At 36.9% G+C, this 16,204-nt stretch overlaps 1 long non-coding RNA gene across 1 annotated transcript in view; it reads left to right on the top strand.

Moving 5' to 3' along the window:
- Positions 1-9,245, top strand: part of LOC130607778 (uncharacterized) — a 31,212-nt gene extending 21,967 nt beyond the window's left edge. The window contains exons 3-6 of the long non-coding RNA XR_008974353.1: positions 8-147; positions 3,157-3,195; positions 8,831-8,916; positions 9,017-9,245. This is a non-coding gene — a long non-coding RNA (uncharacterized LOC130607778). The remainder of the gene's footprint in view (positions 1-7; positions 148-3,156; positions 3,196-8,830; positions 8,917-9,016) is intronic.
- Positions 9,246-16,204: the final 6,959 nt, after the last annotated feature.

Here is a 16,204-nt window from a genome sequence, read left to right as displayed (position 1 = left end):
TATACAGGTTACCTGTGCTCCAGAGATGCCCACTCTCAGATTGGGAGTGCCCTGTCTATTCTTCCAGCACCTGAGCCAAACCCATAACCACGGAATGGGCAAGCAAAGCCATAAGTGCCTACGTGCCCCTGCTCTTCACTGTATCTGGTGAGTTTTTCTATACTATAATGTCTACATAAAAATGGATTGTGAATCCCTATAATATTGGCAGTGTTCCACGTAGCAGTAGAAATGAACTGTGGGCTGTGCTCCACTTCATCTTTACAAAATGATAAAGAGGGAGCAAATTAGCTCCAAGCTTTCCAAACTATGAGCCTGAAGGAGAACAAAAAGGATAATTTCTTCATTCTCTCAAATGAAAACCAGTTGCCCCCTGCTTTCCTCAGGATATGTGAGGGAAGCAGGCCTGCATGTACGAAAGATGTGAAGTGATGCCAACTGGTTATATAACGTATGTGACCTGATCAAGATAGACGACTTCTGACTTAGTTACTGGTGTTTTCATAATTAAGGCAGTTTTCTTGTTCTGAACCCCAGCATTTACCCAGTTGAATTAACTTTTAAGGAATGGTATTCAAACTATAAAATATTTAAATTCAACTGAGATGTAGCCAGATTAATTTTGCACCAGTAACATTTATTGAAAACTGAAGGAAAATGTGTGTTTCTGTAGCAGACACACCCGATCTAACCAGTTTCAAATTTGTACACACTTGCATTAGCAAACTGTAGCTTGCTTTGCTCAACTGAAGTATGAGTCACAAAGATATCAAAGAAAATAACATCCAAAATTCCACTTTAAGGGTAACACATAATTATACAATTGGTTGACTCAAATGAACAGTCGTCTTCATAAGCAGCATTATCTTGAATGACCTTCTATCTAAATATGTCTTTACACAAAGGGCCAACACTTGCTAACCCTGTTTGTATGAACCCTCAGAGCATGTCAGCAGAACTGTTCAAAGGGCAGGGTTACAGTCAGGATAGCTTCAGCAGTGCTGAGATACTTGTGTGTAAGAACGTTGGAGGTGGGCTTTTGTATTTCTTTGTTCCTGTAGTACATATAACAAACGTGTTTTACTGTTAAATAGTCTGGATGTACCAGGAGAGCATGACATTTGTATTCATGGCATAAAATACAGCTTGAAAGAGTCTTCACTTGATTGGTAAAATTCAGTTGCCCCCCACAGTGGAGAACAGGCAAATTTTTCACTTACATTTTTTGGTTGGGAGTAATTCCATTCACTTCAGGGCAGTTGCTCAGTATTTAGTGTCATGCAACTCAGTTCAGAATGTGCCCCCTCAGACAGGAAAACACTCAGAAAACAACTGTGAGAAGATCATGCTGCAGAAGATTGTAATGAGGAGAAAGAAATATTCCAGAAAATAATTTGCCTAATCTCTTTTATAAATTCATATTTAAGCATACATACATTTATATTTACATATTTACACATCACAGAAAAGGGGACATCAAAAGTCACCCAGTTCAGCCACTGTGATGAGCTGGGATCAGCTTTGCCTAGAGCATGTTACGTGAGAAGCGATAGTTTACTATTAGGACTTGCTGAAATGGAATTCTGCTCTTTGTAGTGAAGTACAGGCAGAAGATATAGATGTTTTACCTTGAGTAACCTAAAATTCATGACAGAACTTGAGAGAAAAAAGGATGATCCCATATACACACGTTTTCCTATCAGCTAAGAATCTTCACTGTATTACCATTATAATGATGGATCTATCATGCTTTACCAACTGCCATACTCAAATGGGGGGAGAGGGTGTTGGGTAGAAATGGCTTATAATACCTTACATATTGAGGTGTTACTAATGTTTAGAATAAACCTAAATGTATTAAATACACAGTAATATCCATGTTTGTAAACAGAAATGAACGTCATTAGGAGGTAATTTGTTATGTATGTAATTAAGTAACATTCTCTACTGGAATTATATGCATTGTACTTCCTATATTGGTTCAAATCGCATTAATATTAAAATGCAAAAAGAAAACCATGCAGTTGTATGAAAATGTAATTCTTAAAACTTATTTATAAGATGGAGTTATTTTCCTGACTAAAAACATCTTTTGGCTTTGTGTATTATATAACAACTCGCATTCAGTCTGGGAGGAAGAGCTGGAGCTATACGAGCAAAATATTGAGGTACTATTGTGCAATTCTTCTGGAATTTTGCTGTGCAACAATAAATGTCAAACATGTCTTGTAATTCCCTTATGATAGTGTTACCCCAGTAAGGTACTTTTTCAGTGTATTTCTTTACTTTCTCCTTTTTCCACTTTATCAGTCAGTACAAGATACCAGCTTGCACTGACTTACTGTATACTCTTTAATAATGTCATGATGTAATAATATTCTATGTCCCAGAAAACACAATGAGAACTCCATATTAAAATATTGTATAATTATTTCTTGCACTTGATTATAAGTGTGGGGCAACTCTAAATCAAAAAATCAAATTTAATTCACACGCACAAAATATTACTAGAGTAACAAACCAGAAATTTCCAGATACAAGAGAGTAGAAGTTGTTTGCCTCACATCTGCAGGAATGCACTCAGTGAATTGGTAAGGCAGATGGTGCAATTTTTCTACCAAATTCTGTAAGATTGCTAATGCAAGGTTTCTCCCATCTGTAACTCACTGTAGTGAGACCAGCTGTTCTTGTGTTTTTGACCACATCCATTTCATAATTGCAAAATTAATCTCTTGGGTTTGGATCTGATCCAAATTCAAATTTGTAAAACAAAAATAAAATGGCAAACTGTAACACCAGATCTACCCTGCTCATCACTCCGCTTTGAATGCAGTGGCTCCTACACTTCATATTATGGCTTGACTCATTTGTGAATGTAGATGCACACACAAAAATACAATCAGAACTACTTTTTAACTGTGGTGTTATGGTGTGTATATATATAGCAACAGGTTATACAATAACATTAGTTAATTAGGTATTATTAAAGCAAGGTTTTATAAATCTGTCTCAGACATCATGTAAGAAAGACATTTAATATAGGGAATAAAATGTATTTATAAGTATTACAGTGATTTAAAAATACTTAAAGCCTATAATAATCTGTTGTTTGCTAGGATTATAACTGGATTTTACTACTCATATTTGTGTGCATAGGCTCAACTGCTTGAATACCATGACTCACTCCACTGGTAGGTGAGTACCATCTTTCTACATCTTGTTTGTGGTTTCTTGGCAAGTATTTTCAAATGCAGATGCCTGGCATTAATTAAGGGGCCTAATCTTTGGATGTAGTGGCTTGGAATTCATGTTGCATTAGGGAGTATTCAGTAGTTTTGAATGTCATATTACTGGCTTGGAATATTAAATAATTGCCATCTTTTCTACTAAACCTTAAGAATGTAATCTGTGTTCATTTAATTTCTTTGACATTAGCTCCTGAAGAAAGGGAATAGAGCAGACTGAAGTTAATCCAGGGACTGGTTTACGTTTCTGATACTGCAACTTGCTCTGCAGTGGCAATGGACAGGTTACAGCATGCCTATAATTATATATCATATAAACACATTACAGCAGTAGTTTCTATAGGCACAGTTCCAGGAACAACCTGAGGTTGTTCTAAATAACAAATATAACACCACTGCAAAGTGTGGGAAACAGTGCATAACATCAGTAAAAATGCTCATGCTGGTAAGTCTATCGTTGGGCTGTTGTGCGCATAAGAATACAAGAAAAAATAATTAATTGCAGATTGTTAGGAAGCAGTTGGAAGTAATTGTTTTGCCAAATTAGTAGTCTTGAAGATAACACCACGTTCACTAGAAAATTTCTTACTGGCACAATTTAGCAAGAATATATGAAAGGGAGGTTAACTGAGTGCCTGTTCTCTAAAATAATTGAAAAAGGCCTTTTTATTTTTTTGAGAAAGCATCTTTTTCCTCCTAGTCACTATTTCTTGTCTAATTGCCAGCTGCTGAGCTAGTTGATGTTTCAAGTATATAAAAGGGAGTGATGGACATGTATGCAGAATATGTAGAAGCATTTTTGGTTGATTACATGGACCAAGCTGGGAGATACTAGCAGCTCTTTGTGACTACACTCCTTGTTTGTTATTCCAAGTGAGTTTTTCCTATGGCAAGGTGGCTCCTGGAGTTCAGACATTAGCTTATATTATAGCTCTACATTCAAACATAAAATACACATAATGGTTTCTTCTAACAGTTCTTCTCTACTACTTAAATCTCTATGAAATACGGTTGGAACATAACGGGTACTTTTCTTTTCCAAGAACTTTTCATAATGGTCTAAGAAGGATTTACTAACCAGTAATAAGGATATCGCTGGTGGTTTTTGCCCTTGTTAGGAGGTGGCTCACTAAAAACCAAACACACAAAACCTCAAAACAAAAGAAATATGCTTTAAATAACTGCCTATTACATATGCTGCAAGGGATTGAAAATGCGCAAGTTAAAAATATATCATCCTGTCATCTTAACTCATAACAAACAGTATAGCCACAGCATGTGGACAGGGTTTAAGTGTGGCTCTCATGTGGACTGTGCTGACCCTTTTCTATGAGCCACACATAGGTTCCAGCATGGTGTCAGTGCTGACTGCCCAGAAAGCCACTGAAAAGCAGATACAAAGCCTGCAGCAGGAGCTGCTGAGGTCCATCAACTTATCCTTTCTTTTCCACTCCAAGTTCTTTCAAAACATGCACTTTTTTTTTTTGCTTTCTAGTACATGAATTATGTCAAAACTGATAAAATGCATTAATTTACATTTCTGACATCTTTTTATTGGTTTAGTGTTTTACTCCAAAAGTCTGGGGAATAGGATTTAAAACACCCATTTATTGAAGGACAGTTTATTTTAGCACTACTGAAAAAGTAGTGCTAAAATAAAAAAGGAACTGAAGAAGAAGGAACATATATATCTAATCCATATGAATTACTGAAGAAAGAAAGGAACATATATATCTAATCCAGTTCCTCATGTAAGAAAGGAAAATGGTGTAAAAATCAGACAATAGAAGCTAAGATTCTTATTCTGGGTCTGCAGCTAAAACATTATGCTTTGTGATGAATCACTTAACACCCTTTCCCTTAGTCTGCCACCTGTAATATGGTACAAACCAAGAGTTTTCCATGAATGTGTACTGACTGAAAAGAAAGAAAATTATTTCACATCTTTATGAGGATACACAGCTGCAATGCAATGGCAAAGTATGGTCATTGTTTCGTGTAATGAATAGAAACTATCGGTTTCTTTGTACAGTTTCTCTTTAAAGAAAGACATTTCTCTTTAAAGAAAGAAATATATCTCAGGATATATTCAGAGAAAATATTTTGGACAGTACTTACGGACTAGAAGAGCTCGTCTATAACAGCTTTTAGAAACATTGGGCATGTGATCTTGGCTTGCTCTCAGAATAACTTTGATGCTTATCATTCTTATTACTATTATTATTTTTGTATAGATGATTAAATGTCATAACACTTGGAAATTAATGTCCTATTTAATTACAATAGAAGGACAGCTGTTAGATGTGGTGATGACTATTCTTTATTTCACCGTCTTTGAAGCTTAACTCCACCCTACAAAGCTCCTTCTTCCTGATTTATACCCATAATTTCCTCTGTAAAATGCTTGCACAAGATCAATGGGTATTGCCGTCCATTCAAAACACCAGAAAGGTTACAAATCAAAACTGTTTGAGTCACAGTAAAATTGCCTCGTCACTTATCTTCCCCAGTGCTTTGGGGTAAGGTAATTCTGGTATACTTACAATTCTGCTCTAGTCTACAATTAAAGTTACATAGCATGGTCCATTCTATTGTTCTACTGTTATCAGACTATAAACATCAGAATCATGAAACTAAGCTATATACGAATATTTTACTAAAATCAGCCAGATCACTTAGATGTGATACTACTTCAGTTTGTGAATTTTCTACATAAATATCTTTCAGGTAATTTTTGTCAGGTCAGTTATTTTTCCTTTGCATTGTATTTTGCCCAGTCATTGGCCCAATTAATAGTGACAAAGCTCCTTCAAATGCAAGATTTGTTTTCACATTTTGATTGTATTTTAAGAATCCCAGAACCATGTAACTTCTATGAATACAAAACTGATCTCAGTGAAAGAAGTAAGGAATATCATAATTACAGTGATGCTCTAGGTTTGAGTTACTGTGTAAGACTCTGTTAGCACATACAATTTTTGGAGGCAATGAACTCTGCATTCTGCAAAAAAGTTCTAAATTCTTGTGAAAGTAATTGTGGCATCATGCTGACCTTTATTTTGCATATAAAGGTTTTGAATCTCAAATCTGAAATTAAATGCCATCCTTTTTCCCATTTTGAAGACAGCAAGTTGGAATAAAGCACTCTAATGCTGTGTTCGGGCTCTTGCTGTGTTTTTGTAACAAAATATGATAGTTCCTGGTTTAACAGTCCCTTGTAGGTCACTCCCAGCAGAAAGGTAACATCACATGGAACCACAGAATCTATCCCAGTACAATCAGTTCTCAAACATCCTGTCTGGCCTGAGGCAGTGTGTAGCTTCTTGGGCAAAGCCAAACAGCTTCCAGGCTAAGTGTAGGGATTTCGGGATTCTTCTGAGCAGTTTTGCAACCCCTGACTAATTCTAAGTGAATGTGTTTGGTTTGTCTACCGAGGTAGTTGGTTTCTGCTTTTGGTACTCTTTCAGGTATTACTAGAGAGAGTCTGTTCTGATTTGGTATAGTTTTATTAAAGTGGATATTTCTTAGATATTAACTTTGTTATCTTACATTCTTTAACCTGTGAAATGAAGTTGAGTTTTTCTCTCTGTTCACCACAAACAGTTCTAGAAATAACAATTTCAAGTGTCAGCAAGGGAAATTCCAGCTAAATATGAGGAAAATAATCTGATGACAACAGTTAAGCTTTGGAATATATTGTCTGCAAAGGTTTTGCTGCTGCTAGAGAGGGACCAAAAAACATTAAGAAGCACTTAGGCATAGCTCTGTATGGAATGACCTCTCATGGTCCTTTCTCCTCCTACTGTTGATGAAACAAGGAAAGAAATAAAGTATGCCTCATTCCTTTTCAGCCTCACAGAGGCTAACTTGGATTTCTTTGCTTGTTGAAGCAGAAGTTATGACCCTGACATGCTTCTATTCTGTTGGTGTATTGGTTTATTGCCTGTTCAGTTTGTGTGGCTTTGAGAAACAGGTTTTGCAATTATATGCAACAAAGATAATCATGATGCTTCGTAGTTCCTTCACTTTTTTTTTTTAGACTGACAATGCATCTTTACAATACGAGTTAAATTGTAACGGTCATTCTTACAGGCTTCAGCTGTCATATCCATAAAAAATACACCATCATATGTGAGTCCTCACAGAAATGTAACTGGAACAGAGACAAGTCTTGCATCCTTAAAACTTTGTCTCTCAAGACTCTGATTAGTTGGGGAAAAACACCTCAAACTCTTAACTCTAAGAAGCTATATTGCATTTTCCCTTAAAGTTTATATTGTAGGCAAATTCAGGGTTTATCCTTAGAACTCAGAAATTCTTACCTGTGACAGTTTCTCTAAGATGTTTAGTTCACTGGGATGAGGGAATGGTAGTTAAGCTCATTTGACAGAGAGAGCTTTCATATGTCCGAAATCCTAGACTGAAATTCTTCGCACATGTTTATGCATTTTGTGAAATCAGAGGTCTTTGTGCTGTGTTTACTGAACAGCTTTTGTGAGATATAAATACCAGCACATTCTGGTCACATTTCTAACAAACAGAATGGTCTACTCAATCCCAATATGGTCCTGTGTTAGAGCAGATTGGGTAGTACGCTTCAACGATGGGAAATGCATTTAAATTTTATCCAATGGCCTGTACTGTTTATAAATTTAGATACATTGTGGGTGTATAGAAGCTGATCGTATAGCTTTATTCATTACATGCTTTATATCAAGTTTTGGCTTCTATTCTGTTCAATGATTGCACATTAGCATTCTTCTAGATCTTTGCCTCATGAAACTTCCTGCAGAACTAGTTTGAACTAATAACGCCTGCTGAAAGAATATTCTTTCTTCTGTCCCTGTCATTAGGAAAACTTCCTATTGATAGCTGATGATTTTCCAGTACTCTTCCCAGTTCATAAAACTACAAACTGGATGCTCACAGACCAGCCATGTCTCTGAAAAAGCATTCATAGGTGGACAAACAGGGGGCTGATGGATCATTTATGAAAGGCTTCTGATGATTACCTTCTACTTTGGCCACAGGTAGAAGTTTCTTCCGTGTGCTTCTGACTGGTCAGTTGGGTTATCAGCTGACTTGCAATTAAAACAAGGCAATTATTATGTCAAGAGTTCTGGAAGTGATAGTCTAAATTGCACTGACCACAGAATTAGTAGTTTGTGAATTAGAGGCTTGTGGGGGAGGTATTTTCTCTTCACTCTCACTGTCTGCAAAGCACATACTTCGTTCTACTATACTGAGTTTATTTTAGACATGTGGTCTTTGGTATAAAATGCTTTCATTCTGTTTTGTGGATAATCTTCCTTGGAGACGCAGAAGTTGTGCTGCTAGGAAGGGAGGGAGGGACACATCTTTTCTGGTACAGTTAAGGTGGTTGTTTTTGTTGTTGTGAGAATTTTACCAGAAGCTTTAACGGCTGGTAAGAATAGCTGATAAATGAGCTAAGCCAGGTATGGCATAGACCATGCACACAAACACCTAGTGACAAAGTTGCCATCTCTTATTTACCCTTCAGGTTTCACTTTAGGAAAAAAAAAATCCAGTATTCTTCTCTTAAAACAATGAATCTTGGTTTTCAGAGGGTACAGGTGAGCATAGAAGAACAATCTCTCTCTTGCAAGGAAGTTAAAATTTCTCAAGTTGATTACCTTCAATAGCCTTTCAAGTAAGGACTGCTCTCATTACAAGCATTACAAAATATTTAATGTTGCCTTTAAGATTTTATGAAACCAGAATAGTCTTAAAACACTCGTAAGTTTTTTAAGCCTCTTTTAATATGGCTGAAAGCCTGAACCTGTTCATGACTTAAGATTCTCACTTGTTCCCTGATCTAGCAGCAGTAGGAAATAGGAAAGTGGCCACATTGACAAATACTCCCGAATACTGGTGTCAGTTCATGTAGATCACTGACCAAAGTGACTAAATACAAGTGAGAACATTGCTGGTCACTTTAGCTGCCTGAAGGTTAGTGCCATACACATACCTTTGGATACTTAGTCACTTTTTTCAGTGCTGTTCAGTATGCCAGTACTGGGAGAACAAGAGCCTAACAACCTAGCTTTTTGTGCAACAGGAGTAGCATAACACTTGGTTAATAAATTGCCTGTGTAACAGATAAATTGAGACCAAAACGTTCTGTCTTTCTGAATCCTGAAAATGCACTTCAGGCAGAACAGAACTGCTGTTTCACACCATACACTCCAGCAGTTGTTATTTTCTGAGAAGTTTGTAGGAAGGGTGTATATTGTGCCATTGTTACAGGAGAAAAGAAATTGAATGTTAAAGAACATTCCTTGAACTTGTGGCAGTATTACATATCATGCATAGGTTTGTTTTAATGTGTATGTGTAGGTATGCTTGCTTTTTAGTATGTGTATACCTGACAAGTTACGCAAGTAAAGACTTTTATTGACAAATATAGTAATGCAAAAATAAAAATAGTTGTGAGAGAACGATTATGTGTGAACCATATAGCAGAAATGCTGAACCTATGTGTGAATAAGTTACTGTAGAAAACAAAATCTGGTAATGTTTAAATGCATCTCTGTAAAATGGAAAAATGTTTGAGGAAAAAGTAAATAATCTGATATAAACATAAAAGCACCAGCTAATGTAGATTGAAAGAACAGCGTAGGTTCTTGGTATTGTGCATATGTAAACTCATATACATATGTAAATCGTCAGTATTCCAACAGGGAACCTCTTCGCAGTGCTACTTGCTGAGGATAACCAGTATCTAGAGATGATAAGAAACTAATTTGTTAAGCTTCTTTAAATGAGGGAACAGAAGACAGTGAAAGCAAAGACTCTTTAATCTCTCACTGCTTAATGGACTTTGCTCTTACTCCATAGCCTTATATAGAATACATGTGTAGAAAGACCCGCCTTGGAGAAGGGGGCAAAGTATAACATTATTCATAATAAAAGAGTAATCACTGATATCATGATAAGTTGTTTGAAAACGTAATTTGCAAACATGAATGTGGCTGTCTAGGGGAAGGTATATGGGGAGTTGCCTTGACAGAATTAAAATTTTCACTATTTTGCATGGCCTCTTTGATCTCTGACACAGAACTTGAGAAAAGAGTAATTGTATTGAGAGGTTAAAACTATAAAATGCAGTCTGAGTCAGAGTTACAATAGTTACCAACATGGTGAGTTGTATGCTACCCTACCACGCACCTACTCAACTCCTCAAATGTTGTTATAATCAAAGAAGTTTGATAGTCTGATATGGTGTTTCCCATTCTGAAGCTGGTACTCCTCTCAGAGAATTAGAAGTGAGAGCAACTCAGGTAGCTGATGGCACAGGATGACTGAGCCCCTGCTTGTTCTCTCAGGAATGCTATGTTCACTTGGCTGATGCACTTTGCTGAGGCACTGATCATTAATCATTCCTCTTTCAACTTTCATTTTCACAGACTGTACATAAATAAGGGGGAAAGACTGAAGTAAAAAAGAGTTGCAAGATGAACGTTTGTGCTTCCTAAAGCCCATTTCTAATACCAGGTAAGTTTTAATGGCTCGGAGCATTTACTGGTTTTAGTAGCAGCATGGAATAGGATTAGCTTTACTTTAGTACAATTAATTCTTGTATTCTACTTCAGGTAGAGGATTGATTGACCAGCTGCTATATTTCCAGTGGGCATGAGTAAAGCAAGGCTGAAAATAGGCAGTTAGTGGAACTGGGTCAAAATAAAAATGCCCTCCTCAAGCAAGCCCAGCAGTTGTGGTTTTAAAATAGTCTTTCTCATTGTGAAATTAAAATATACATTTAATTGAAATGTTTCGATTTGGACTTTTCCCAACTTAAAGTATCAATAAAAAGGAGTTACAAAACTAAGCGAACAGCACCCTCTGTCCCTATCAGCAGAAGAATCTCACTTTTTGAAGAGCTTGTCGGGTGTCTTGTGGCCCTCCATTGTATTCCAGTACACACCACAAATCGTACAACACATACAACCAGAAACTCAAATATTCATTGCTTCATGTTAAGGCTCCTGTCTAAATTATTTCTTGTGCTAAATTAACAGTCTTTACTGCAAAAAGGTTTTAAAAGGTAATGAAAATATTTGTGCTTAAATGGGTTACAAAAGCCATAAAACCTTCCCGTAAATGAAAGCTCTTGTAAACAAAATATCGAGTCCTATTTAAACGAACTGTTTCATGTTGTTTACACTGCCAAGTTGCTGATGGTGCATAAAGTTGTTCTCTTAATAATGAGTTGGTTAGAGCAACGCCCATCATCCAAAAATGTGTTACCTTGTAGGCGATCTATATTTTAATCAGCTGATGAAACAGATGTGGGAGGATTGTCATGAGTTGTTTCTGAAATCTGAGAGAAGCAAATACAAACCTATGGGGAAAAAAAAAGCCATTGAGTTGTCTTCTTACTTTTTACCTGACCAGGAGAGATCAATTAGAAATGTAAACTTTCACAGAAGTGAAAGTCCTAATTTAATAACTCAAATTGATTAAGTTGTTAAAATGACGTTCTACACAATGTTTTACTTAAGCAAAACCAAAAGCTTGCTGAGTGCATCCATAACATGGAAACCTCCATGCTACCTAAAGACAAAACAGGATAAACTGTACTCACAGCAACAGCTGAAATGTCAGATTTAAATTACAGGAATATAGCAAAATCTAGGTCACTTCAAGAAAGAGGAACTATGGAAAGAACCCTTAAATTTTACGGCAGAAAGATACGTGCTTATAAGTCTTTAACTATATTTAGCCAAATAACATGGTATAAAAGAGAAATATTTAGGTCACAATATGGCAACAACATGTTTCAGTCACCCCTTTTGGATACTGGAACAATGTGGCCACAGGAGCATGAAGCAGGTTAAATTGTCCCTGTTCCAGTTTCTGTGACCAGAGTGAGGCAGCTATTTCAATCTATGTTCTAATCTATGTGTAGCTATAACATACACTGACCAAAGAACTGGCTATCAATTACACTTGTAACTTTAAATTCCTATCATCCTTGGCCACAGAAATCTTACAGCAGTTGAATAATGTGGAGATGCTAATGCATGGGAAATTAAGTAGACCTTGAAGCATTTTTTCTTTTTGATAGGTTATTAGGTAGAAAAAATAGTCTATAAAACCTATATTAGATTTTATTTATGGATGTTAAGAACTTGCCCCCTTATTTTTAGTGGTTTTATATAGTTTTTAATTTTTTTTTTAGACAAATTCTGAACACTTTTCTGTGCTATTGGCCTAAGGAATTCAGATTTTCTTTAAAGACAGACCAGCTGTTTCTAGGACAGATTTTTAGTTATGTACAAGTGTAAGCAAAGATAAATAAATGCCCACATCCCTGTCTTGCTCTTCCTAAAGATCCAAGGTACCGACGTTTATTTTAAAGTATGTCACAATCGCAGCTCCTTTATCTCCTTTAATAAAGAGGATTGTTCCTTAGGCAGTCTGTCCAGGGGAGGGAAATGCAAATTGTTGCTTTGGAACTGAAATTTCCTGCTCCTTGGTCCTAATGAATGTAATATCTTTCCTTGGCATGAAATTTCAAAGTATCTAGCTCTGCAGATCAGCTGTTCTGTACTATGTTCCACATGGCTGCAGGCCCTTTTCCTTTATCAGTTTTCTTAGAGCATCACTGAACTATAAATTAGAACTGGCAGCATAATATAAATATCACTGATTACCAGAGGACTTCTGCAGTACCGTGAAGAGAGGAAAGTTTAGCATCATCTTTTGTTATTTATTTTGTACTAAATGCATCGTTGGATACATTTCTGGCTGTAGCATACAGTGTTGTATCCTTGAGTTACTTTTTTGCAGTCAGTATTTGGGAAATGATGACTGGCAATGTTTCATTAAAATGAGGCTTTCACTCTTTAGCATGCTGAATAAGGTCTTTAATGGATAGGAGAAAAGTTGCTCAACGTGTTTGGTGATCAAACAAAATCTTGTGCATAGTATTAATTATCTGAAACAAAGTAAATTGACTGTTAAATAACCTCAATAACTCAAACAGGAAAATGGTTAGAACAAAAGAGTGACTTCTGCTTACACTGCTGATTATTTCACTTCATAGAATGAAATACAATCTGTTGAGCTTTGGAGTTGTTGAAGATACTGACAGCCATCACAAAGTGTCCTTATAAAACAAAGTAATTGTATTCTGTTTTGTCACTCTGTGTACTGTTGTTATACTATAATACAAAGGCTGTTTTTCCCCTCTGCTGGTATAGCAAAAGTAGGTGTATATGTGCATGTTCCTGGACAATTTTAGATTATAAGTTATCCTAGCTGTTGATAATTAGATACAATTCTTGAGTGTAGATTTTTCTGTATGTGTGATAAACCAGAACCGTATGTTCCAAGGATTCCCATTTCTTTTTGAAGGGTATAAACTTCAACTGGTTTCACTATTAATTACAAGGAAACTACTAATGGGATAAGAGAGTTTCCCTTCAAAATCAGTCACCTTATAGTCTGATCAATAGTTAATGCCAGTATAGTAAATTATAGTCTTTGAAACATACCCTAAGCTCTGATTAACCCTTTCTGCTTGTTGAATTTTCTTACTGTAACTTGTAAAGAGAATTAAAATTCTCAAATCACATAAGAAACAGTTCCAATTCAATCTTGCTAGCATTGCAAGGTACCTTGCTAGAATACACTTAAAATATAATACAGCAGATAAAAGTCATTGTGGATGAGTATATAGCAATGCTTATATATGCTATATGAAATGATGGGCTCTGAGCAGCCTATTAGTGCTCTAGTGCAAGACTCTGGTCATGACAGAACTCCAGGAAAACATCAGATTAGTAGCAGTCAAAAAAAGGTAAATCCAACATTAGAAGCTGTTAATAATAGAGAACAAAATAGTAAACATCATTGCACCATTGTATAAATACGTGATTTTTCCACATCTGGAATAATGTGCAATGATCTATTAGAACTGGAAAAGGGTCATGGAAGGGGTATTAATCAACCATGATATACAATAACATTTCTATGAAGAAGACTGAATAGGGCTGCTGGTATTTTTTTCTTCTAGCCTGGAAGAGAGAAGACGTAGCAGAGATAACGTTGTACAGAAGAACTAGGGGCTGTTGAACTAAGAGTCAGAACCTAAAGGAGGTTCTTCATGCAACAGTAACAGATCTGCTGAAGTTCCAGAGGACTTTGTGTGCACGAGAAGCTTACATGAATTCAAGTAGTGTACTGAGAAGTCCATGGATGTGAGACTGGAAGTTATTGGTGAGAGAAAACCATCTTGTCCTTATGAAATACCCACAGTTGAAAATAGTTGGTGAGTGGGAAAGTACTGAGTGAGAAATGTTACACTGGGTTGTCCTCTTCAGACACTTCCGGAAAACACTGATGGTTCTTTAGCATCTGCATCTGTTTGAGATCTAGATTGCGTCTTGATCTGAACTGTCATAGGTGTTCTTATGTTTTTAATTGAAATATAAATAGCCAGGTGGTGCTTTCCTAAAGCAAGATCAAGGTATTTCCTAAGAGGTGGGCTTTTTTCTTGGGTTTTGTGGGGTTTTTTGTTTTTTTCCCTCGTGGGAAATAGGGTATATTGTGATTGCAGAGGCACAAACCAGAAGGGCAAAGATTCAGGCAGTACAAAGAACAACCTGTCACCTCCTCTCTCAGAACTCTCTATCCTGAAGTTTCTGGGGTAATGTGGCAGATGGGGTGCCAGGTGCCACAGAGCCAACACTCCCTCTACACTAGCTAGGTTTTCCCAGGTCAGATCTTTGCTAAAATACTCATCTGGTTTTAATCCTTCCCAATCGTCTCCTGGTGGCTCCTCTATAATCCCCTCTACCCCAGTGTGTTTGCATGGTACATACACAGAAATGTACCTATCAGGAGGTTCAAGCAGGAGATCAGAGACCCTGATGTTCTGGAGTTTTTTGTATGCAGAGCACCTGAAGTTGTTTAATGAAAGAAGAGGTATTAGAGGACAAAAGTTATTCTAAAGTGCTGTTTTATTACACAGTGTAGCTGCTTTGCAGTCAAAGATCACATTCTCTGTTTCCCCAGGTGTCAGGCTGTGTTTGCAGAAGAGTAGATTTAACTTCACTGTTTATAAGCATTTACATTCTTCCCCCCTTCCCTGACCAGTCACTTCTCCATCCTTATATATTCATATTATAAGCAAAGTCTGATTTCTTCTGTCCGATTCATTCTGCCTCTGTGCTTCCAGAAAGGTATTACTCTGTATTCTGCTTCATGACAAATGTTACCTACATATCCACAGAGAACTAAGGGCAGAAAGACAGCGGAGAAGCAAAAGCTTCTGTCTTCTGACGCTCAAATCAGAAAGTGCAGTCTGCCTGTACAAGCAGTTTCATGTAAGGCAGGCTCATGAAGCCTGACCTGCGTATGATAAGCTATGACCGTAACCAAGTAATATTTACTATGAACATACAACTTCTGATTTAACAGAGCTCAGCTTCTTAAAAGACAATGATCTATTTGTGATTTAAACAGCAGGTTCTAGACACTACCTGTCTTGTCTGAAAATATCTGGCTTCATCTTTATAGGCAATGAATGGTGTTACGGTTTGGTTGGTTAAACAAGAGCAGAGCTCTGTAGCCAGGTTGTCCCAGCCATTTGGAATGAGGAGAGAGGCAGTCTTGTGTAAATTCCTTTCTCTGCTAGGTGTTGTCCCATTATCAGCACAGTCTGATCCAGATAGCCCAGGGTTAAGAGGTTAATACGAACAAAGGGACTGCACTGGGCTATCTGGAGCAGTGTCTGCAGACAGGCATCTTCCACCAAACCTCAAGTGCATTATAGCTGTTCCTTCAAAGGGAGGATCAGAAAACTGAAGCCTCTGCTTGCCAGCTGGCTCTGACTTGCTCTTCAATCTCTAATGCGCTCCTTTCACCTGAAAGCAGATTTTTATCTCTGCCTCATCAAGTTGCTTATGGGGTACAGCTGCCTGCCAGTTTGC

The sequence above is a fragment of the Pezoporus wallicus genome, unplaced genomic scaffold (genome assembly GCF_028554395.1).
Source record: "Pezoporus wallicus isolate ANWC-B61680 ecotype Strahan unplaced genomic scaffold, APGP_CSIRO_Pwel_v1 scaffold_6445, whole genome shotgun sequence".
Classification (NCBI taxonomy): Eukaryota; Metazoa; Chordata; class Aves; order Psittaciformes; family Psittacidae; genus Pezoporus; species Pezoporus wallicus.
The sequence above is the reverse complement of the archived record's forward strand: the minus strand, read 5'-3'. Positions and strand labels throughout refer to the sequence as shown.